Raw genomic sequence first — 26,135 nt, 5'->3', positions numbered from 1 at the left:
CTATGTGATTTGGGAGCAGGAGTTAGTGTTATGCCTTTTTCTCTTTACAAGAGACTTTATTTAGATAAGTTGATACCAACTCGATATATCTTTGCAAATGGCTGATAAATCTATCGCTATTCCTGTTGGTATATGTGAGGATGTTCTTGTTCAAGTTACTAATAATTGCTTAATATTAACCGATTTTGTTGTGTTGGAAATGCCTCGAAGATGATAATATGTCTATTATTCTTGGGAGACCTTTTCTTAACACCGCAGGGGCTGTTATTGATTGCAATAAAGGAAAAGTTACTTTCAATGTCGATGACAAGGAGCATACTGTTTATTTTCCCAAGAGGATTGATAAAGTATGTGGAGTTAATACAATTTCTAATTTGAGAACCATCAAAGTGGGAGTTATTGATTGTCCTATATATGAGCCTAAACAAGGATATCAAAATATTATGATTGGATCCATATCGATACAATATAAGGTAACATGATTGATTTGAGGTTTATTTCTTCTTATGACATGTAAAATTTATTTGGTGGCAAGACTTGATCAACCTTGTTAACAAGTACATTTTATATGCATGGAAGAGCTAAACAACATCTCTTTCTTTCTCCACTTGCTTTACTTGCTGTAGTACCACTTGTTTTGCAAGATGCTTTAGTTGTTTAGAAGTTTGAAAATCTTTTTCTGTCCTGAAATAGTAATGTTAACACCCAGAAATGTGCGTATTTTGAAGTTCTCAAAAATTTACCAAAATTATACCGTTGGTCTTATTTTTCAAAGTGCAACCTGGGAGTGCCTGGGGCTGACCAGTGGGGCACTCCCGGGCTGGACCCCATGGGCCGGTGCGGCCAGTAAGGGGGGCGCGCCACCATGTGGTGAGAGCCCCAACTGGCCCCACTCAATCATCCCTTCCACTTATTTCACTCTCTCTCCCGAAAAAACTCGTACCAGTTCATCCTCACTCGCGTTTTCGCCCAAGAGCTCAGGATTTTTCGATCTCTTTGCTCAGCCCAGATTTCAGTCTGAAATTTGGCACATTTGCTCTCCGGTATGTGACTCCTCCGATTATCCAAATAGAATTTCGTTTGGTTGAGTATATCTTGAGTATTTTGCTGCTGTAGATGATATGTTAAGTGAGCTTGCATGCTTGTTCTAAGTTGTAAAAAGTAGTTTTGATGCATGTTTAGTACTCTACCAAGTTCCTATAGTAGTTTCCCTCAATGATATGTCTCGAAATCAACTTTTATAATGATTGTTGAAAAATTTCAGAAAAGGAAAATGCATAACCATACCTTTGGAGAAGTGTTCGAGAGGGATACGACAAGAGCGGCAAGGCCCTCAAGGGAAGCCACTCGAGTTAGGCGATCCTATGATGAGGATATCATCGCACCTAGCTTTGAGGTTGAAGAGGATAATGGGGTTCCTAATGCTTCATCATTCCCATGCTTTGACTTTTTGCGTAATGCAGGGCTACTTGATGATTTCTTGTTTCTCATCAATAGAGTGGGTTTATTTACCTACATGGAAGATGAGGGTGATCAATTTTACAGGCTAACCAAAATCTTTGTTGAAAGCTTTAAATTTAGCAACTCAGCTTTCTCACCAACAGTTAAATTTAGGATTTATGATAGGCCTGTCACTATGAAGTTGAAGGATTTTTGTGCAGCATTGGACATCGCTCCTATAGGTACAGCGAAGAGGATTGAGAACCGCCCCAAAGCTTTGACGGAACTCTATTGAGAAGTCACCAACGATGATAGCCGCACCATTCAGCGCGGCAAGATAAGGAACATTCAGCTCCCTGCCATTAGATATTTCACTTACTATCTTTCTACTAGCATTCTTGGTAGGGAGAACACTAGCAACATTTCTAGTTATCATCTTGCTTTTCTAGTTGCTGCACTTACTGGAGGTACTCCTTATCATCTTGGTGCTCTCATTGCTCGTCGCTTAGATAGTAAGGGACCTATTTATGGAGAAATTATTGCCTCACGTGTTGTTGTGTATCTAGGTCTTTCTATTGATCCTAGCGATGAGAAACTAGCTCCTATTAGGCTTGATATTGCTACTATGAAGAGTCACCAATTTGTTACAACTGACTCTAACTTAGAAAATATTGTCTATAAAATGTTGTTTATTGATGGGGATGAGAGGGAAATCCCCCTGCCGCAGGTCGATTTGTTCAGTGTTCGCAGGAGACCGTGGTCGTGCTCCAAGGAGGAGGTGGATGAGCAGCTGAGGATACGTGGTTTCCACCAGTAGAACGACTCCGAGGACGCCGGGCCCTCCGACAGGTACACCGTCACGTATCCTGGTGCATCCTCCAGTACGTACCAAGAGCAGGATCCTTCTTCTTACTACGGAGGTGCCACCTCATGGGCACCGTGGGATTGATCTCCACTTAGGCCAAAAGCCTAAGCTTGGGAGAGGTATGCCGGCATCACTCAGTCATTGCATATTATAATTGCTGGATATGTGTATATACTTGTTTCACTTCTTATGGTTGCCTCTAATATGAGGAAGATGATATTTGGGGAAGTGCTGTCTAAAAACAGATTCTGGGCTGATACTAAAAAAATTCCTAAAAACAGCCAGAACGTTATTTTGAGAAGCCAATTTTTGTGCATGTTCCCCAGGTTATTATCTAACTTTAATTAGTTGAGCACTTTTCGATTTGAACAGCGGAAGATTTTCCTAAAAAATGATTACTGTACTGCTGTCAAGTTTGACGGATTTCTGCCACTTTGTGTCTATATAACTCTTTTAGTTTTCATTCTCTTGTTTTTTCTTTGTTTCTTTCTTAAAACACAAAAAGACCAAAAAATATTTCTGTTGTTTCTCTTCACCATTTTTTTATTTTGGTTTCTTGTTCTTATTTTGCTTTATTTGCTATCGTTGGTTTGCTATGAGAAAATCCAAAAAGATTTTGCTTTGTTTGCCTGTTTCCTTTTGTTCTTGTTTCCAATTCGAAAACACCAAAAATATTTGCTGTTCTTCTTTGGTTTTGTAAAGTGCACTATGGAGTTCAGCGGTCTTCGGTGGTTGGAGCTTGGTTTTCATTTCATATTATTCAAGCTACACAAGTGAAAGGCAATAATGACGATCTACGACAATTCGACTGTGGTGAGAGGCTGGTATGAACTCTATTTGTTTTCATTTTGTACATATACTCATCCATGTGAGCATGCTTAGTTGGTTCATGTGAGGTATTTATCATTTAATAAAGTCTAGTAGTTCATAATCTCTCATGTTTAGTTCCAGTTTATTAATATGAGTAGCATGTCATGAATATTTGCTTGCATTGTTTTATTCATAGATAGATATGACATTGTGGTATCCTCCTCTGAGTAATTCAATTGAATCGACTTGGCACATGCTCGCGCATACATATGACTGAAACAAAAGTCAATTAAGCCTCGGTGATTTACTTTGCTTCAGAGTTCTTGTATCACTTGTATGCCTCCGTTTATTTTATTTTGCCGCAAGCATGATTATGACAGTTATTGCTCTCTCGATTGTCTCTTCCCAGTCTATTGCTAGCCTTCACTTGTACTGAGCGGGAATGCTGCTCGTGCTTCCAAACCCCTGAAAACCAAGTTATTCCAAAGTGTCCATCATAAATACCTGTGCATGGCATTTCAAACCATTCCAAGTAAATTCTCATGTGCTACCTTTAAACCTTCAATGTACTTCTCAATTTGTGTTAATGTTTTATAGCTCATGAGGAAGTATGTGGTATTTTATCTTTCAACCTTGTCATTTACTCCTGACAGACTTTCACCAATGGACTAGTGGCACATCCGCTTATCCAATAATTTTGCAAAAAGAGCTGGCAACGGGGTACCCAGCCCCAATTAATCAACTTTCATCAATAATTCTCTTCACATGTTTTGCCCTGATTTATCAGTAAGTGATACGTCCCAAACGTATCTATAATTTCTTATGTTTCATGCTACTTTTATGATGATACTCACATGTTTTATACACATTATATGTCATTATTATGCATTTTCCGGCACTAACCTATTGACGAGATGCCGAAGAGCCAGTTGTTGTTTTCTGCTGTTTTTGGTTTCAGAAATCCTACAAAGGAAATATTCTCGGAATTGGACGAAATCAATGCCCAGGGTCTTATTTTTCCACGAAGCTTCCAGAAGACCGAGGGAGATACGAAGTGGGGCCACGGGGCGCCGCCACACTAGGGCGGCGCGGCGTAAGGGGGGCCTCCGCGGCCCTAGCGTGTGGGGCCCTCGTGACTCCTCCGACTCCGCCCATCCGCCTACTTAAAGCCTTCGTCGCGAATACCCCAGTACCGAGAGCCACGATACGGAAAACCTTCCAGAGACGCCGCCGCCGCCAATCCCATCTCGGGGGATTCAGGAGATCGCCTCCGGCACCCTGCCGGAGAGGGGAATCATCTCCCGGAGGTCTCTTCATCGCCATGATCGCCTCCGCATCGATGTGTGAGTAGTTCACCCCTGGACTATGGGTCCATAGCAGTAGCTAGATGGTTGTCTTCTCCTCATTGTGCTATCATGTTAGATCTTGTGAGCTGCCTATCATGATCAAGATCATCTATTTGTAATCCTACATGTTGTGTTTGTTGGGATCCGATGAATATTGAATACTATGTCAAGTTGATTATCAATCTATCATATATGTTGTTTATGTTCTTGCATGCTCTCCGTTGCTAGTAGAGGCTCTGGCCAAGTTGATACTTGTGACTCCAAGAGGGAGTATTTATGCTCGATAGTGGGTTCATGCCTCCATTGAATGCGGGACGATGACGTAAAGTTCTAAGGTTGTGGATGTGCTTGTTGCCACTAGGAATAAAACATCGATGCTTTGTCTAAGGATATTTGTGTTGATTACATTACGCACCATACTTAATGCAATTGTCCGTTGTTTGCAACTTAATATCGGAAGGGGTTCGGATGATAACCTCGAAGGTGGACTTTTTAGGCATAGATGCATGCTCGGATAGCGGTCTATGTACTTTGTCGTAATGCCCCGATTAAATCTCATAGTACTCATCATGATATATGTATGTGCATTGTTATGCCTTCTTTATTTGTCAATTGCCCAACTGTAATTTGTTCACCCAACATGCGTTTATCTTATGGGAGAGACACCACTAGTGAACTGTGGACCCCGGTCCAATTCTTTACATCCGAAATACAATCTACTGCAATTGTTCTTTACTCGTTCTTCGCAAACAAACATCATCATCCACACTATACATCTAATCCTTTGTTTACGAGCAAGCCGGTGAGATTGACAACCTCACCGTTACGTTGGGGCAAAGTACTTTGATTGTGTTGTGCAGGTTCCACGTTGGCGCCGGAATCCCTGGTGTTGCGCCGCACTACACTCCGCCACCAACAACCTTCACGTGCTTCCTTGACTCCTACTGGTTCGATAACCTTGGTTTCTTTCTGAGGGAAAACTTACTGATGTGCGCATCACACCTTCCTCTTGGGGTTCCCAACGGACGTGTGCATCACGCGCCATCAAGACCGTTTTCTGGCGCCGTTGTCGGGGAGATCAAGACACGCTGCAAGGGTAGTCTCCCACATCCAATCTCTTTACTTTGTTTTTTGTCTTGCTTTATTTTATTTACTGCTTTGTTTGCTCTTATATCAAAAACACAAAAAAATTAGTTGCTAGTTTTACTTTATTTACTGTCTTGTTCTCTATATTGAAAAAACAAAAAAATTAGTTACTTGCATTTACTTTATTTAGTTTGCTTTATTTACTACTGCTAAAATGGGTACTGTTGAGAATACTAAGTTGTGTGACTTCACTAGCACAAATAATAATGATTTCTTATGCACACCTATTGCTCCACCTCGCTACTACGAGCAGAATTCTTTGAAATTAAACCTGCTTTACTAAATCTTGTTATGAGAGAGCAATTTTCTGGTGTTAGTTCTGATGATGTTGCTGCCCATCTTAATAATTTTTTTGAACTTTGTGAAATGCAAAAGTATAAGGATGTAGATGGTGACATTATAAAATTAAAATTGTTTCCTTTCTCCTTAAGAGGAAGAGCTAAAGATTGGTTGCTATCTCTGCCTAAGAATAGTATTGATTCATGGACTAAATGTAAGGATGCTTTTATTGGTAGATATTATCCTCCCGCTAAAATTATATCCTTGAGAAGTAGCATAATGAATTTTAAGCAATTAGATAATGAACATGTTGCTCAAGCATGGGAGAGAATGAAATCTTTGGTGAAGAATTTCCCTACCCATGGACTAACTACTTGGATGATCATCCAAACCTTCTATGCAGGATTGAATTTTTCTTCGCGGAACCTATTGGATTCAGCTGCTGGAGGTACCTTTATGTCCATTACTTTGGGGGTGGCAACAAAACTTCTTGATGATATGATGACAAATTACTCTGAATGGCACACGGAAAGAGCTCCACAAGGTAAGAAGGTAAATTCTGTTGAAGAAACCTCCTCCTTGAGTGATAAGATTGATGCTATTATGTCTATGCTTGTGAATGGAAGATCTAATGTTGATCCTAATAATGTTCCTTTAGCTTCATTGGTTGCCCAAGAAGAACATGTTGATGTGAACTTCATTAGAAGTAATAATTTCAACAATAATGCTTATAGGAATAATTCTGGTAACAACTATAGGCCATATCCTTCTGCTAATGGTAATAGTTATGGTAATTTTTATGGGAATTCTTACAAAAATAATAGGAGTGTACCCCCTAGTCTTGAATCCATGCTTAAAGAATTTATTAGTACACAAATTGCTTTTAACAAATCTGTTGAGGAAAAGCTTGATAAAATTGATATTCTTGCTTCTAAGGTTGATAGACTTGCCTCTGATGTTGATCTTTTAAAATTGAAAGTTATGCCTAATAAGGATATTGATAATAAAAAATTTAATACAGCAAATGCCATCCAAGTTCGAATTAATGAGAATATTAGATTGATGGCCGAATTGCATGCTAGGTGGGAAAGAGAAGAAAACGAAAAACTAGCTAAAGAGAATAATGTAGCTAAAGTTTGGACTATTAGCACCACTAGTAATGATAATGCTTCACATGTTGCTACACCCCCTACTATCAGTGGTAAAATAATTGGTGTTGGCAATGTTTCTACTCCTAGTGCAAAGCGTGTAAAATTGCATGAAACTGCTAAAACTGCTGAAACTGCTTGTGATAAAACTGCTGAAATTTTTCAAAATATTGGGGACAATGATCCCATTGCTGTAGATTATAAAGGTTTAGATTTTGAAGATTGTCACATCTTTGAAGTTATAAAGTTTTTACAAAAACTTGCTAAAAGTCCCAATGCTAGTGCTATAAATTTGGCCTTTACAAAACATATTACAAATGCTCTCATAAAAGCTAGAGAAGAGAAACTAATACTTGAAACTTCTATTCCTAGGAAGTTAGAAGATGGTTGGGAGCCCATCATTAAGATGAGGGTCAATGATTTTGATTGTAATGCTTTATGTGATCTTGGTGCAAGTATTTCTGTTATGCCTAAGAAAATTTATGATATGCTTGACTTGCCACCATTGAAAAATTGTTATTTGGATGTTAATCTTGCTGATAATGCCATAAAGAAACATTTGGGGAGGATTGATAATGTTCGTATTATGGTTAACAATAACCTTGTCCCCGTTGATTTTGTTGTCTTGGATATTGAATGCAATGCATCTTGTCCCATTATATTGGGAAGACCTTTTCTTCGAACTGTTGGTGCTACCATTGATATGAAGGAAGGTAACATTAAATATCAATGTCCTCTCAAGAAAGGTATGGAACACTTCCCTAGAAAGAGAATGAAGTTACCTTATGATTCTATTATTAGAACAAATTATGATGTTGATGCTTCGTCTCTTGACAATACTTGATTCACACTTTCTGCGCCTAGCTGAAAGGCGTTAAAGAAAAGCGCTTATGGGAGACAACCCATTATTTTACTTCTGCACTTTTGTTTTATATTTGAGTCTTGGAAGTTGTTACTACTGTAGCAACCTCTCCTTATCTTTATTTTATTGCATTGTTGTGCCAAGTAAAGTCTTTAATAGTAAAGTCAATACTAGATTTGGATTACTGCGCGAAACAGATTTCTTGCTCGTCACGAATTTGAGTAGGATTCTCTCGTAGGTAACTCAGAAAAATATGCCAATTTACGTGCGTGATTCTCGGATATGTACGCAACTTTCATTCAATTTGGGAATTTTCATCTGAGCAAGTCCGGTGCCTCTAAAAATTCGTCTTTACGGATCGTTCGTTTTGACAGATTCTGCCTTTTATTTCGCATTGCCTGTTTTGCTATGTTTGATGGATTTCTTTGTTCCATTAACTTTCAGTAGCTTTTTGCAATGTCCAGAAGTGTTAAGAATGATTATGTCACCTCTGAATATATGAATTTCAATTATGCACTAACCCTCTAATGAGATTGTTTTGAGTTTGGTGTGGAGGAAGTTTTCAAGGGTCAAGAGAGGAGGATGATACAATATGATCAAGAAGAGTGAAAAGTCTAAGCTTGGGGATGCCCCCATGGTTCATCCCTGCATATTTTAAGAAGACTCAAGCATCTAAGCTTGGGGATGCCCAAGGCATCCCTTCTTCATCGACAGGTTCCTCTAGTGAAACTATATTTTTTATTCCGTCACATCTTATGTGCTTTACTTGGAGCGTCTGTTTGTTTTTTGTTTTTGTTTTTGTTTGAATAAATTCGGATCCTAGCATTCTTTGTTTGGGAGAGAGACACGCTCCACTGTTTCGTATCAACACATATGTTCTTAGCTTTATTCTTAATGTTCATTGCGAAAGTTGATCTACTTCATTCATTGTTATATGGTTGGAAACGGAAAATGCCGCATGTGGTAAATGGTATAATGTCTTGAATAATTTGATACTTGGCAATTGTTGTGCTCATATAGATCATGTTTAAGCTCTTGCATCATGTACTTTGTACCCATTAATGAAGAACTACATAGAGCTTGTTAAAATTTGGTTTGCATGATTGGTCTCTAGAGTCTAGATATTTTCTCGGTTGAGGTGTTTGAACAACAAGGAGACGATGTAAAGTCTTATAATACTTACAATATGTTCATATGTGAGTCTTGCTGCACCGTTTTATACTTGAGTTTGCTTCAAACAACCTTGCTAGCCTAGCCTTGTATAAAGAGGAATTCTTCTCATGCATCCAAATCCTTGAGCCAATAACCATGCCATTTGTGTCCACCATACCTACCTACTACATGGTATTTCTCCGCCATTCCAAAGTACATTACTTGAGTGCTACCTTTAAAAATTCTATTCTTTGTCTTTGCAATATATAGCTCATGGGAAAAATAGCCTTAAAAACTATCGTGGTGAAGAATATGTACTTATGTGTCTTATTTCTTAATAAGTTGCTTGTTGAGCGGTAACCATGTTTCCGGGGACGCCATCAACTTTTACCTTTGTTGAATATCATGTGAGTTTCTATGCATGTTCGTCTTGTCTGAAGTAAGGGCGATTTTCATGATCAAATGGTTTGAGTATGCATATTGTCAGAGAAGAACATTGGGCCGCTAACTAAAGCCATGATCCATGGTGGAAGTTTCAGTGTGGACAATCAATCCTCAATCTCTTATGAGAATTTTAACTGTTGTTGAATGCTTATGCATTAAAGAGGAGTCCATTATCTGTTGTCTATGTTGTCCCGGTATGGATGTCTAAGTTGAGAATAACCAAAAGCGAGAAATCCAATGCGAGCTTTCTCCTTAGACCTTTGTACAGGCGGCATAGAGGTACCCCTTTGTGACACTTGGTTGAAACATATGCTATGCTATGATAATCCATGTTAATCCAAGCTAATTAGGACAAGGTGCAAGCACTATTGGTATACTATGCATGAGGCTTGCAACTTATAGGATATCTTATACATAACACATATGCTTTATTACTACCGTTGACAAAATTGTTTCTATGTTTTCAAAATGAAAAGCTCTAGCACAAATATAGTAATCCATGCTTCCCTCTGCGAAGGGCCATTCTTCTACTTTATTGTTGAGTCAGTTTTCCTATTCTTGCTATCCTAGAAGCAAACACTTGTATCAACTGTGTGCATTGATTCTTACATGTTTACTTATTGCTATCCTAGAAGCAAACACTTGTATCCATGAGATAAATATGTTGAAGTTGAAAGCAACCGCTGAAACTTATATCTTCCTTTGTGTTGCTCCAATGCCTTTACTTTGAATCTATTGCTTTATGAGTAACTCTTATGCAAGTCTTATTGATGCTTGTCTTGAAAGTACTATTCATGAAAAGTCTTTGCTATATGATTCATTTGTTTACTCATCATCTTTGCCATTGCTTCGAATCGCTGCATTCATCTCATATGATTTACAATAGTATTGATCAAGATTATGATAGCATGTTGATACGTCTCTGACGTATCGATAATTTCTTGTGTTCCATGCCACATTATTGATGTTATCTACATGTTTTATGCACACTTTATGTCATATTCGTGCATTTTCTGGAACTAACCTATTAACAAGATGCCGAAGTGCCAGTTCCTGTTTTCTGCTGTTTTTGGTTTCAGAAATCCTAGTAACGAAATATTCTCGGAATCGGACGAAATCAAGACCCAAGTCCCTATTTTTCCCGGAGCCTTCTAGAACACCCGAGAGCCGCCAGAGGGAAGCCCTGGGGGCCCCACACCACACCCTGGCGCGGCCAGAGGGGGGCCGCGCCGCCCTATGGTGTGGGCCCCCCAGGCCCCCTCCGAGGCTGCCCTTCCGCCTATTTAAAGCCTCCGTCGCGAAACCCCTGATACGAAGAACCACGATACGGAAAACCTTCCAGAGCCGCCGCCATCGCGAAGCCAAGATCTGGGGGACAGGAGTCTCTGTTCCGGCACCCTGCCGGAGCGGGGAAGTGCCCCCGGAAGGCTTCTCCATCGACACCGCTGCCATCTCCACCGCCATCTTCATCACCGCTCCTGCTCCCATGAGGAGGGAGTAGTTCTCCATCGAGGCTCGGGGCTGTACCGGTAGCTATGTGGTTCATCTCTCTCCTATGTACTTCAATACAATAGTCTCATGAGCTGCCTTACATGATTGAGATTCATATGATGATGCTTGTAATCTAGATGTCATTGTGCTAGTCAAGTGAGTTTTACTTATGTGATCTCCGGAGACTCCTTGTCCCACGTGTGTAAAGGTGACGAGTGTGTGCACCGTGTGGGTCTCTTAGGCTATATTTCACAGAATACTTACTCACTGTTATGAATGGCGTAGTGAAGTGCTTATTTATATCTATTTATGATTGCAATGTGTTTTGTATCACAATTTATCTATGTGCTACTCTAGCAATGTTATTAAAGTAGTTTTATTCCTCCTACACGGTGTAATGGTGACAGTGTGTGCATCCGTGTTAGTACTTGGTGTATGCTATGATCATGATCTCTTGTAGATTGTGAAGTTAACTATTGCTATGATAGTATTGATGTGATCTATTCCTCCTACATAGTGTGAAGGTGACGAGTGTGCATGCTGTGTTAGTACTTGGTTTAGTCGTGTTGATCTTTCTTGCACTCTAAGGTTATTTAAATATGAACATTGAATTGTGGAGCTTGTTAACTCCGGCATTGAGGGTTCGTGTAATCCTACGCAATGTGTTCATCATCCAACAAGAGAGTGTAGAGTATGCATTTATCTATTCTCGTTATGTGATCAATGTTGAGAGTGTCCACTAGTGAAAGTCTAATCCCTAGGCCTTGTTCCTAAATATCGCTATCGCTGCTTGTTTATCGTTTTATCGCGTTACTACCGCTGCGTTACTACCGCTACGTTACTACCGCTTGTTTATCGTCCCGGGCAAAGCACTTTTCTCGGTGCCGTTGCTACTACTTATTCATACCACCTGTATTTCACTATCTCTTCGCCGAACTAGTGCACCTATTAGGTGTGTTGGGGACACAAGAGACTTCTTGCTTTGTGGTTGCAGGGTTGCATGAGAGGGATATCTGTGGTGACCCGGCATACCACTGCATGGTGTAGTATGCAAGTCTGATATAACACCAATGAAACACCGCTTCACTAGTATTATATCGCTCAGAGTGGTACAACAGAAACATATGCGGGTCCAAGGTATGTCTATAGAATTACAACACCGACTCTGTTACATAAGATCATCACAGCCTCCTACTTTACAATGAGGTAAAACTACAAATAACTCCAGAAGAACGACTCGTAGTCTAATCCTATCACGAACTCTAATTGTAGAGTATTTAACTAGCTATAGAGGCTATGAATAGATTCTAGCTAAATAGGAGCTAGATTAAGGAAACTAGTTCCCTTCTATGGCTAAACTAGGTTTTCTCCTTTCCGGATGTATGTGGTATCTGATTCCTCTGACAGGGTCCTGTCTCTTGAAGTAGTTGTTGATTCCTCGGCCTTCGAGTTGCACTGTAGATCCTCCATCGTGGCCTCCATATCTAAGCAGGGGATTTAAGAGTGGGATGAGTACGAGCGTACTCAACAAGTTCATTATAGGAAAGAGGTGTTTAATGCACTAGCTACGGCATTAGACCGGAAAGTCTAATACCAATGCAGGTTTTCATAATCATTTCTTCAAGAGGTTGCTTTTATTCGGAAGAACTATGTCCGTCAGCCTTCACCGGTTTACTAGAACTTCATGGAGCTCCTTTCCGGCAGCGTTCGCAGCTCCATATCCCGGAACGGGGAGTGACAGGTCACGGTTCTTTACACTCGCAGAGGTGTGTTGCTTTACCCATAAGAGATCTTAACCTTGGTGCCAACCGAGGCATGATCCCATCCACACTTCCTTTGGTGTGAGGCCCGGTATAAGGTCTAGCCAATCATGTTCCTCCGCTACCTCGAACACCCACCCGTTGTTGCATGCGCCGACCCTGGGTCCACGTCGGTCCCATTATTCCCGTAGATTTCAAGGTGGACCCCGACCACGACAACAGTGCTGGGCTCTACCATACACTCCTACGCCGGTGGCTGCAACCCATCATAGACCGCAATACCGTGGGGACTTAAGGCTTCCCCAGCCTACCGCTTGTTCTTCGAATGACAAGTGTCTACGGACTATGCCGTGGGGACTTAAGGCTTCCCCACCCTACCGCTTGCCACCGACGGATACAAGTGTCTACGGTAAAGCGCATCCATTGATGAACGAGAGGTGGAAACACTTTTGACTACTCCGTCCCACTCCGGATCTTATGGTTAACACGGGTATTACGGCACAAGAATCACTGGCGACATTTGTTGTTTAATCCTAGATGGATATAAACCCGTGCAATGGAACCTCCACCATATCAACACAATCCATGGTTCCATTGCCCACCACATAGTCATATTCATAGTTATGAAAGTAGTGGTTTTGGTTTTTTTGCAATAGTGATAACCATAGTACTTTGCAAGTAATTTGATAAAGATACTCAAATGACATGAGCAAGCGATGAACTTGCCTTTCTTGACTGCAAGATTATGCAGTCAAGGTCTTCGATACGTAGTAACTCCAAATTCTGAAATAACATCATCGTCCGGTAAGGACGATGTTTTAAAAGATTGGCAAGAATGCAATAATGCATAAGTATGAGATGCAATCGCTCTAAGCGTGACCTAACCCCGATGATTTAGGATTAGTGAGTTGTAATGATTGGTTTAGGGTGTGTTGCACTTTTAGAGTGATTCACATACAAGGTTCTTATTCAGGGTTGTGATTACTTTAGTATTATGAACGAGTAGACAATAAAGAATAATAATCAATTGAGTACACAACCAGGAATGAGTAATTGGCATAATGTTAACAAGTAAAGAGCAGTTGTCAATTTTTAAGTTCTATAATAGCATGGTTGATGATTAATTATCATATACTTCAAAAGAATAACTTTTGAAGAACATGTTCTTTAATAAAGAACAAGTATGATAATTAGGTTTGTGGGGTTCTATGGTTTTCTATGGTTCTAATTGGTTTCTAGAGTAAGTAGTAGATGGATCACAATCATAGTTGGATTCATCAACACCTAGGGCTTGATAAGGTTGAGTTAAGCCTAGGTATCCTAAGAAATTCATTCATACAAGGTTGCTAGTCAAGGTTAATTTATCTTGCTGGTGATTGCTAGCTAGAGTTTATAGGTTCTTATCAGCAGGGTTGATGATGATTCTTTATTTACTTCAAAAGAATAACTTTTGAAGAACATACTTCTTAAATAATAAGAAGTATATCAATTAGGTTGAGGTTGTCTAGGTTTGCTATGTTGGTTCTCTGAAGTAAGGAATAATTGGCTCCTAAATAGGATGGTTGATAATTATCTCAACACTAGTAGGGTTTAGTGGATTATGGTTATGTAATACATAAGATTAGGTATAGTTGCTATTAGGGTTCATCACTAATGGTGTGATGCTAAGCATGGAATGACTTAAGGTTGATCATTTTGAGGATAGGACTAAGGTTTAGCACTTAGGTTGTCCCTACTTAATTATCTAGGTTTGATGAAGATGAACACATGGGATACTCCATCTTATTAGTGATAGGCCTCCTACATTTTATGTGACCAAGACTAGTGTTTAGTTGCTTACTATGGTTCTATGTATGAAAATAGAGCACTATGATCACATGTGATAGACCTAGGGTTTTGGTTTTAGAAGCAAATTAGGGTTTCAAATGAATTATTGGACTTAGGGTTTCTAATTGGATTAGGGTTTTAGGATTCACATGAAATGATGAAGTTATCAATTTTTTACCATATGGAACTTAGGTTTGTCTAGTTACCCTATAATTCTAGGATTAATAACTTCATTAATAAAGTTGAAGTTATTAATAACTTAGAAATAAAATAATATTGGATTTGGCATTTTATTATTTTTAATGAATTAATAATTAGGGTAGTTACTAATCAGGGTTTTAAATCCTTCTAATAAGGATTTAATATGTTATTAGAAAAGGAAAATTAATTTTAATGTTTTCCTTATTTAATTATTGGTTTTTATTTGTTTTATGAAGTTTCCTAATTATTGAATTTTAATTGAATTTAGAATTTAAAGAAAAGGCTTAATTCATAAGTATTAAATAATTGAATTTTTATTAAAAATAAAAATTCCATATTATATTTTTATTGGATAGAGATTAATTTTCTAAGAATTTTGATACCTTAATTATATTTTTCTGAGTTATAATGGATTTTCTAAATTATTTCGAAGTTGCAAGCATTTTCTGGAATTTAAATTTGAAACGGATTGACTAAACACACCCGGCTGGTGTTAGCCAGGGTCACTGGCGAGTGGGCCAGTGGTCCACGTCAGCTGCCACGCAGCGTGGACCGAGTCAAAATAAATGGCACACCTCTGGGGCTCCTGACCGGCGGCCAGTCGACGGCGACGCCGGCGCTGGAGTGCTCCCGCGAGGCTGCGCGCGTGTGCAGAGGACCGGGGCATCGTGGTGAACCACCGGGTAGCGGCGCCCCCAAGAAAAGGTCACCGGAGTTGCTCCGGCGATCTCCAACTGCGGCGGCGGACGACGGCTCACGTTGGCGGGATGCTACCGTATGAATTAGGACACGAAATTAGTACCTATCGACGGGAAATATTACCGTGATGCTTTCCAGAGGGTCGTCGATGTTGATTAGGGGCGGAGGCGAGCTCAGTCTCGCCATTTCCGGCGATAACCGGCGACAGAGACGCGGCCGATTCGCGGTACTCGATGTCTCCCAGCTCGATTCCTTCTGTAGGGGGAGCGAGTAGAGGGTGGCGGTGACGATGGCATCAATGGCAAGACACGGGGGTGCTCCAAACGTCAGCGACGAGGAACGGCCGTGAAGGCTAGGGTTTCGGAATTTCGGTGAGAATGGGGAAGAAACAGAAGAACACGAATAGGAGGATTTGGCGGGGTATTTATAGGCTCGGCGTCGGTCGATGATGGTTGTCTGGTCCACGTTGGCGGCCGGGACGTGGCTCGCCGGCGTCGTGCTGTCGACCATGCGGAGGAAGACGGAGACGAAGACTGCTTCGTCCTCTTCGCGTGGATAATAGACGAAGGGGTATGTGGTGTTTGGGCCAGATGCTGGGCCGTGGTGCTGGCTGCTACTGGGCTCTCCAGTTGGGCTGCTGCGGCAGGTTAGCTTCTCTCTATTTTTTTCCTCTTTTTGCTTTTTCTATTTTCTGTTTTATATTTTTCTATTTGAATCTGATTTGGATTCAAATTTTTACTTGCAGGTTTCTTGTTATGTTACTGAATTAAGATATAGTGCAATGAATATTACACTATTCTTTATTTGTAACAAGAATTTTATATTTGAATATATTTCATACTTGTGGGTTTATTCAAAATAGAAACTATGTATGAGTTTATATCCTCATTTTTAATTTCCTTTTTCTTGTGAATCAATTATGTTATGATTTATTAGAGTTGATAATTTCAACTCAAAGTATTTCAGAGGTTATTATTATTAAGACTTGGTTTCCATTTGAGAAGTGGATGATTACATATGATTTTGTGTGAGCACCAACTTGCTAGGGTTTTATAACTTCTATTGTAACCCCCTTTTAAGGTTAACACAATCATTATCTTTGAAAGCATCTAAGGTAGGTATTGTTCCATCATGGTTGATCTTGGTTACAAAGATAATTAGTTGATCACTACACATATGGGTTTAACCATATAATGTAGCACAAGGTTTTTCTTATTTTCAAGAGTTGAAGCATAAGATTTATTTGATGTGCAAATCTAGGGTTCAAATGCTATTTACCTAATGTCACATGGATTGAATCTTAATTGTGGTTTAGGTTTTATTTGTGATCACCCAAGTGATACACAAACTAGGGTTGAGATTTAATTCTAGGTTGTAGAGATGAGGGGACACCATATTGCATTTGCTAGGGTTTAGTCTCCCCTAACCATGGTAATATGGTTACTTGCTTCATATCTTATGTGTTTCTCTAATCACTAAGGATTTGAGAATGGGCTCTATCTTATTCCATTGGACTTCTATTAGAATCCTTAATTCATCATTGAAGTAACTAAATTGGTTATAGTTCTTTTTATAGTTAACTTTGGTCCTATGGATGTATGGTTTCTCACCATATAAAGTATAGAGTTTAACTCTAAAGTTTTCTTAGGTTCTTAAATCTATGGAATATAGATATGGTAGGATTCTACTTATGAGCACCAAGTGATTCACAAGTTAAGGTTGGAATATAAGCACATGGTTGCTTACTAGTGATCTCCCAGTAATTTCATGTGGAAATGAGATCTACTTATCCTATTAGGGTTTATTCTCAATACCTCAAGTTCTTAGGGTTTATGATCATCACGAATTAATGATGATCAAGGTTTGGCTTCAAAGATCTCTCATTAAATGGCTTTACTTCCATGATCAAGTATTGTCTTGATCGCTAAGGTATAGTACTAATACTTACATTCTTGGATAGGACTACTATGGTTGCCTCTAAAGTTTATATCCAGAGAATGCGAGATATTATGTTAGGTTCTACTCAACAATGATGATATGATCATCGGTCATAGAATAGTTCTCTCTCAAATCCGGTGTTGCCTCATCTATTTTAGTGTAACTCCATAGCTTGAGTTCTCTCATATAGGAATGGTTTATTCTAGGGTTTATGGTGTACTCCTAATATTTATTTAGGTATCAAGTCTAAAACTCCACTTGGCTATCTTGGTTGAATTAGTTGCTACCCTACTTCATCAACTCATGGATATGATCTTACTCCATTTGGTATTGGCTAGCTCACCACTCCCAAATGATATGGTTTAACTCCTAATACTTTAGTTCAATGGTTGTCCTTTATTCTTAAATAGGTAAACCTAGAATTGGTATGAATGGTCTCTCTCATTTAGGAAGGAATTCAAAGATAACCTAAGGTTAGGCTCCATAGAGATTGATGTGGTCACCAATGTCTATGGTTAACATAAATGGGTTCTCTCTCTAGGGATGGTCTGGAATAATAGTCTAGGGTTTCTCTTTAAAGATGATGTTGTGATCATATGGATATTTATATCCAAAGTTTGCCTCTAGGTTTGTCATTGCTTCCCAAAATGAAATAGAATTAGTTTGAGACATGGAGAAGATAAGTGAAGAATAGTTTCTCCAATTATTGTTGCTTGATTTCCAATTGAATGGATGTTCATATGTTATGGCAAGTAATATCATGTTGTGATCTTTAATAAGATAAAATAGTTGATCCTTGATTAGTAGGTTCTTGTGTTGATTTTAATTCCATTTGATCTAATCCCTTAGATCAAATTATCTCTACCCAAAACAAAGTTTTAGCAAAGTCACTTTGAGGTTTATAGCGCTTGACTTGATGAGCTACTTCAATTCCACCAAGGTCAAGTGAAACTTCGATTCATCGTGATCTGTTTTACTTTAAAGCGCGAAAATTCCCCGGATTTTCTATGCATGAATGCAATGCACACATCTGTTTCCTCTATTTTTGTAACCCCAATACCTGGGATATTACAGTCTCTACCCCTTAAACTAAACTTCGTCCTCGAAGTTTGAACTCTCTCACGTTTCCGAAGTGTGGATCTGACTTGTGCAGACTACGACTTTTCTCGAACTCCGTGGTGATCTCACTGGATATAATTGAATATATCCCTTGTCCAGATTCTTCCTCGGAATCCATTAGTGTTTGTACATCAAACAACTATTACTTCCTTTACTTCCATGATTTCCTCCAATATTATAAGCTTGTTTCCTTTCTCATTGAATATTCAATGATTGGGACTTCTTCTTGTCCTGACAGTCTTAATTGAGGACTAATTGGATAACATTCTCCTATTTGATAAAATAGGTCTTTGTTTTCCCTTACTACCAAAACTGCAATAATGGTACTTAGTAAGGTACTTACCATGGAAATGATCTTGATGGTTTATTTCCCTAAGAATGGATTAGACTCATTTAGTCCATCCAATCATGGATTATAGTTGATAGCTATAACTATTTTAGCTCTTTTAGGTTCCATGAAAGGAATCTTTCAAATGGACTTTGATTTCTTGGTATAGTCAATCCTTTTCAGGCTTTGGTCATCTTGAGCTTTATTGGATCTACGGTATTTTCTTCGTCCAACTTCTTTATGATTAACTTCCTTGAGCTTTTGTACTTCTGAGTAAATATTACTCACTTTCTCAAGTTTTTTGTCCACTTCTTACTTCCTCGAGGTATGAACCTCGGCTTCTAGTCTGACATCCTTCTGAAAGTAATGTCCAACAATCTTATGAAAATAAGATCGAACTTCCTCTCAGTTCAGACCTTCTTCATCTATCTTGCTCAAAATATTGAGTTATTGTACATCCAACTCAATCTTTACTCTACCCCTTAGAGTTTTCTTATGGTCTTCAACTCCTTTTCTTCCAACCATTGGACTTATGGTTAGAATATTGGTCTAGGTCTTGCTTATGGTTTGTATTCTTCTAAGATCTTGCGAAGAATATTTGTGGTGTATCCACTCAATTGTGGACATCCAATGTGAATTCTTCGACTAAATGATTATAGATCATAGCTATTTGGCTAACAAGATTTTATTTGTTCACAAACTTCTTGTTACAAATAATTCAATGGTGGACTATTTGTAATACCAAATCTGTGGTTATTATACCAACGTGGCTATTTGTTATCTAAAAATGGATTCTATTATAGGTTCTGATCAACTGAACGAGACATCTTCTACTTTATCTCGCAGTATTGATCCTATACCACAATTGTGGTCTTCTGATACCAACTATGGTCTTCTTATATCTGCTATGGTTTCATATGCCATCTTCCTTCATTCAGGGTTTATTTTGCAAGAAAACCACTAGCTGACACTATGAATATAGTATCCTAAGTGATTTCCCATGCATTCCCTCTTCCATAATGACTATGGATCTGCTTGAGCTTCACCATAATCATCATATTTCTCACCTTCATGCTTCTTATGTACTAAAGTACTCCTCTATTGAGGTAAAGCATGAGTTTTGATTTGTACTATCTTTCGAGTATTGTGGTTACTTCCCACAACTTTACTTCCTTTCTCCGATGAACCTTCATCTTGTCTTCGGAATCTTCGAATTTCGTCACTTCCTCACACGAATACTATTACCCTCTAGATCTATAGCATCAAGTAAGAACTTGATATTGCAACATGCATTTGCATATCAAAGTCAAACTTCATGTATGGATCTAGTCAAACAATGAAAATCCAATAAAATCCAAGAAGATTCAGCTTTGTGCATATAATACACACCATCATAAGCCCGAATATACTAGTTGAGTAAGACATCTCTAAACATCAGGCTGAGATGTGTAGTATATAACACCACATAAGATAGGTTTATATCGTGATACTTAGCACGAATAGATGGGATTCTACTATTTGTCTCAACTTTTACCTTAATTGCACATTTGCAATGAGATAAACTTGAAACAAAGTGGTTTGGGATGGTTAAGGTTAACCTAATTTTCTTTGGAAGTACTACTTAACTTCCATTTTGTTGAGGACTACTTCACATGATATGTCTAGGTTCTAACATTGCTACTCTAAACACATAACTATGGAAATATAACTCTTATACTTCCAAGTGTTTATACTATCATAAGTCTATGGTCATGATGTGCTTGGCACACTTCCCTTATTGTTTTGGAACACAATTCTTGCACTATTTGTCCTGACTTCTTATTGTTCTCCTCCTAAATGTTTATGATGTTCTATTCCATCACATAATGAATCTCAAATGAATCATATGTGACTACTATTTCTACCATGTAAGTAGACATATATTATTTCTATCTCTCTTTCTTACCTCCCATGATTGACTTATCATGGTCTATACACCCACATATAACTCATAATTATCGCTTACTATCAATTGTTTCACATATCTAGATAATTTTCCTTATTCATTACTTAACTTGATCTACATCTTCTATTAGGATATCTTAATTATCTTTATCACTTGATATTACTCCTATTACAGGTCTGGATAATTCTTATTTAATCATAACATATGTTGGTACACATCTTCCAATAGGATAGCTTCCTTATGGTTGTATCCTCTCTTTGGACTACCATGTATTGTATACCAACTGTGATCTACCCATCTATTGTTTAGGGACTTAATTGTATACTACATGTTTGAGAGTAGCTACTTTACTTAGTAAAGATAAGTAAGGAATATTGACTCAAGTGTGTCAGGATTATTCTCAAGTGAATACCCATCTCAAGTCATAAAATTATTTGGTTTGACTAAGACAACTTCCTATGGACACTACCAATCCTATAGGTCTCCTTTGAAGAGTTTTAATCCTAGGTCAAAGCATTTGCTCTGATACCAACTGTGGTGACCCGGCATACCACTGCATGGTGTAGTATGCAAGTCTGATATAACACCAATGAAACACCGCTTCACTAGTATTATATCGCTCAGAGTGGTACAACAGAAACATATGCGGGTCCAAGGCATGTCTATAGAATTACAACACCGACTCTGTTACATAAGATCATCACAGCCTCCTACTTTACAATGAGGTAAAACTGCAAATAAACTCCAGAAGAACGACTCGTAGTCTAATCCTATCACGAACTCTACTTGTAGAGTATTTAACTAGCTATAGAGGCTATGAATAGATTCTAGCTAAATAGGAGCTAGATTTAGGAAGCTAGTTCCTTTCTATTGCTAATCTAGGTTTTTCTCCTTTCCGGATGTATGTGGTATCTCGACTCCTCCGACAGGGTCCTGTCTCTTGAAGTAGTTGTTGACTCCTCGGCCTTCGAGTTGCACCGTAGATCCTCCTTCGATGGCCTCCATATCTAAGCAGGGGATTTAAGAGTGGGATGAGTACGAGCGTACTCAACAAGTTCATTATAGGAAAGAGGTGTTTAATGCACTAGCTACGACATTAGACCGGAAAGTCTAATACCAATGCAGGTTTTCATAATCATTTCTTCAAGAGGTTGCTTTTATTCGGAAGAACTATGTCCGTCGGCCTTCACCGGTTTACTAGAACTTCATGGAGCTCCTTTCCGGCAGAGTTCGCAGCTCCATATCCCGGAACGAGGAGTGACAGAGTCACGGTTCTTTACACTCTGCAGAGGTGTGTTGCTTTACCCATAAGAGATCTTAACCTTGGTGCCAACCGAGGCGATCTTCCGTCCACACTTCCTTTGTTGTGAGGCCCGGTATAAGGTCTAGCCAATCATGTTCCTCCGCTACCTCGAACACCCACCCGTTGTTGCATGCGCCGACCCTGGGTCCACGTCGGTCCCATTATTCCTGTAGATTTCAAGGTGGACCCCGACCACGACAACGAGTCTGGGCTCTACCATACACTCCTACGCCGGTGGCTGCAACCCATCATAGACCGCAATACCGTGGGGACTTAAGGCTTCCCCAGCCTACCGCTTGTTCTTCGAATGACAAGTGTCTACGGACTATGCCGTGGGGACTTAAGGCTTCCCCAGCCTACCGCTTGCCACCGACAGATACAAGTGTCTACGGTAAAGCGCATCCATTGATGAACGGGAGGTGGAAACACTTTTGACTACTCCGTCCCACTCCGGATCTTATGGTTAACACGGGTATTACGGCACAAGAATCATCGGCGACATTTGTTGTTTAATCCTAGATGGATATAAACCCTTGCAATGGAACCTCCACCATATCAACACAATCCATGGTTCCATTGCCCACCACATAGTCATATTCATAGTTATGAAAGTAGTGGTTTTGGTTTTTTTGCAATAGTGATAACCATAGTACATTGCAAGTAATTTGATAAAGATACTCAAATGACATGAGCAAGCGATGAACTTGCCTTTCTTGACTGCAAGATTATGCAGTCAAGGTCTTCGATACGTAGTAACTCCAAATTCTGAAATAACATCATCGTCCGGTAAGGACGATGTTTTAAAAGATTGGCAAGAATGCAATAATGCATAAGTATGAGATGCAATCGCTCTAAGCGTGACCTAACCCCGATGATTTAGGATTAGTGAGTGGTAATAATTGGTTTAGGGTGTGTTGCACTTTTAGAGTGATTCACAAACAAGGTTCTTATTCAGGGTTGTGATTACTTTAGTATTATGAACGAGATAGACAATAAAGAATAATAATCAATTGAGTACACAACAGAATGATAATTGGCATAATGTTAACAAGTAAAGAACAGTTGGTCAATTTTAAGTTCTATAATAGCATGGTTGATGATTAATTATCATATACTTCAAAAGAATAACTTTTGAAGAACATGTTCTTTGATGAAGAACAAGTATGATAATTAGGTTTGTGGGGTTCTATGGTTTTCTATGGTTCTAATTGGTTTCTAGAGTAAGTAGTAGATGGATCACAATCTAGTTGGATTCATCAACACCTAGGGCTTGTAAGGTTGAGTTAAGCCTAGGTATCCTAAGCAATTATTCATACAAGGTTGCTATCAAGGTTAATTTATCTGACTGGTGATTGCTAGCTAGAGTTTATAGGTTCTTATCAGCAGGGTTGATGATGATTCTTTATTTACTTCAAAAGAATAACTTTTGAAGAACATACTTCTTAAATAATAAGAAGTATATCAATTAGGTTGAGGTTGTTTAGGTTTGCTATTTAATTCCCTAAGTAAAGAATGGTTGGTTCCTAAATAGGATGGTTGATAAGTATCCAACACTAGTAGGGTTTAGTGGAATAGGGTGTAATACTAAAATAGTAGGTATGGTTGCTATTAGGGTTCATCATAATGGCGTGATGCTAACATAGGTAATGAATAAGGTTGATCATTTTGAGGATAGGACTAAGGTTTAGACTTAGGTTGTTCCTACTCTGATCATCTAGGTTTGATGAAGATGAACACATGGGATACTCCATCTTATTAGTGCTAGGCCTCCTACATTTTATGTGACCAAGACTAGTGTTTAGTTGCTTCTATGGTTCTATGTATGAAAATAGATACACTATGATCACATGTGATAGATCTAGGGTTTTGGTTTTAGAAGTAAATTAGGTTTCAAATGAATTATTGGACTTAGGGTTTCTAATTGGATTAGGGTTTTAGGATTTCACATGAAATGATGAATTATCACTTTTCTACCATATGGAACTAGGTTTTTCTAGTTACCCTATAATTCTAGGATTAAGAACTTCAATAAGGAAGTTGAAGTTATTAATAACTTAGAAATAAAATAATGTTGGGTTTGGCATTTTATTATTTTTAATGAATTAATAATTAGGGTAGTTACTAATCAGGGTTTTAAATCCTTCTAATAAGGATTTAATATGTTATTAGAAAAGGAAAATTAATTTTAATGTTTTCCTTATTTAATTATTGGTTTTTATTTGTTTTATGAAGTTTCCTAATTATTGAATTTTAATTGAATTTAGAATTTAAAGAAAAGGCTTAATTCATAAGTATTAAATAATTGAATTTTTATTAAAAATAAAAATTCCATATTATATTTTTATTGGATAGAGATTAATTTTCTAAGAATTTTGATACCTTAATTATATTTTTCTGAGTTATAATGGATTTTCTAAATTATTTCGAAGTTGCAAGCATTTTCTGGAATTTAAATTTGAAACGGATTGACTAAACACACCCGGCTGGTGTTAGCCAGGGTCACTCGCGAGTGGGCCAGTGGTCCACGTCAGCTGCCACGCAGCGTGGACCGAGTCAAAATAAATGGCACACCTCTGGGGCTCCTGACCGGCGGCCAGTCGACGGCGACGCCGGCGCTGGAGTGCTCCCGCGAGGCTGCGCGCGTGTGCAGAGGACCGGGGCATCGTGGTGAACCACCAGGTAGCGGCGCCCCCAAGAAAAGGTCACCGGAGTTGCTCCGGCGATCTCCAACTGCGGCGGCGGACGACGGCTCACGTTGGCGGGATGCTACCGTATGAATTAGGACACGAAATTAGTACCTATCGACGGGAAATATTACCGTGATGCTTTCCAGAGGGTCGTCGATGTTGATTAGGGGCGGAGGCAAGCTCAGTCTCGCCATTTCCGGCGATAACCGACGACAGAGACGCGGCCGATTCGCGGTACTCGATGTCTCCCATCTCGATTCCTTCTGTAGGGGGAGCGAGTAGAGGGTGGCGGTGACGATGGCATCAATGGCAAGACACGGGGGTGCTCCAAACGTCAGCGACGAGGAACGGCCGTGAAGGCTAGGGTTTCGGAATTTCGGTGAGAATGGGGAAGAAACAGAAGAACACGAATAGGAGGATTTGGCGGGGTATTTATAGGCTCGGCGTCGGTCGATGATGGTTGTCTGGTCCACGTTGGCGGCCGGGACGTGGCTCGCCGGCGTCGTGCTTGTCGACCATGCGGAGGAAGACGGAGACGAAGACTGCTTCGTCCTCTTCGCGTGGATAATAGACGAAGGGGTATGTGGTGTTTGGGCCAGATGCTGGGCCGTGGTGCTGGCTGCTACTGGGCTCTCCAGTTGGGCTGTTGCGGCAGGTTAGCTTCTCTCTATTTTTTTTTCCTCTTTTTGCTTTTTCTATTTTCTGTTTTATATTTTTCTATTTGAATCTGATTTGGATTCAAATTTTTACTTGCAGGTTTCTTGTTATGTTACTGAATTAAGATATAGTGCAATGAATATTACACTATTCTTTATTTGTAACAAGAATTTTATATTTGAATATATTTCATACTTGTGGGTTTATTCAAAATAGAAACTATGTATGAGTTTATATCCTCATTTTTAATTTCCTTTTTCTTGTGAATCAATTATGTTATGATTTATTAGAGTTGATAATTTCAACTCAAAGTATTTCAGAGGTTATTATTATTAAGACTTGGTTTCCATTTGAGAAGTGGATGATTACATATGATTTTGTGTGAGCACCAACTTGCTAGGGTTTTATAACTTCTATTGTAACCCCCTTTTAAGGTTAACACTATCATTATCTTTGAAAGCATCTAAGGTAGGTATTGTTCCATCATGGTTGATCTTGGTTACAAAGATAATTAGTTGATCACTACACATATGGGTTTAACCATATAATGTAGCACAAGGTTTTTCTTATTTTCAAGAGTTGAAGCATAAGATTTATTTGATGTGCAAATCTATGGTTCAAATGCTATTTACCTAATGTCACATGGATTGAATCTTAATTGTGGTTTAGGTTTTATTTGTGATCACCC

This window comes from Lolium rigidum, chromosome 3 (assembly GCF_022539505.1).
Source record: "Lolium rigidum isolate FL_2022 chromosome 3, APGP_CSIRO_Lrig_0.1, whole genome shotgun sequence".
Taxonomy (NCBI): domain Eukaryota; kingdom Viridiplantae; phylum Streptophyta; class Magnoliopsida; order Poales; family Poaceae; genus Lolium; species Lolium rigidum.
This window is presented reverse-complemented; position numbering follows the sequence as displayed.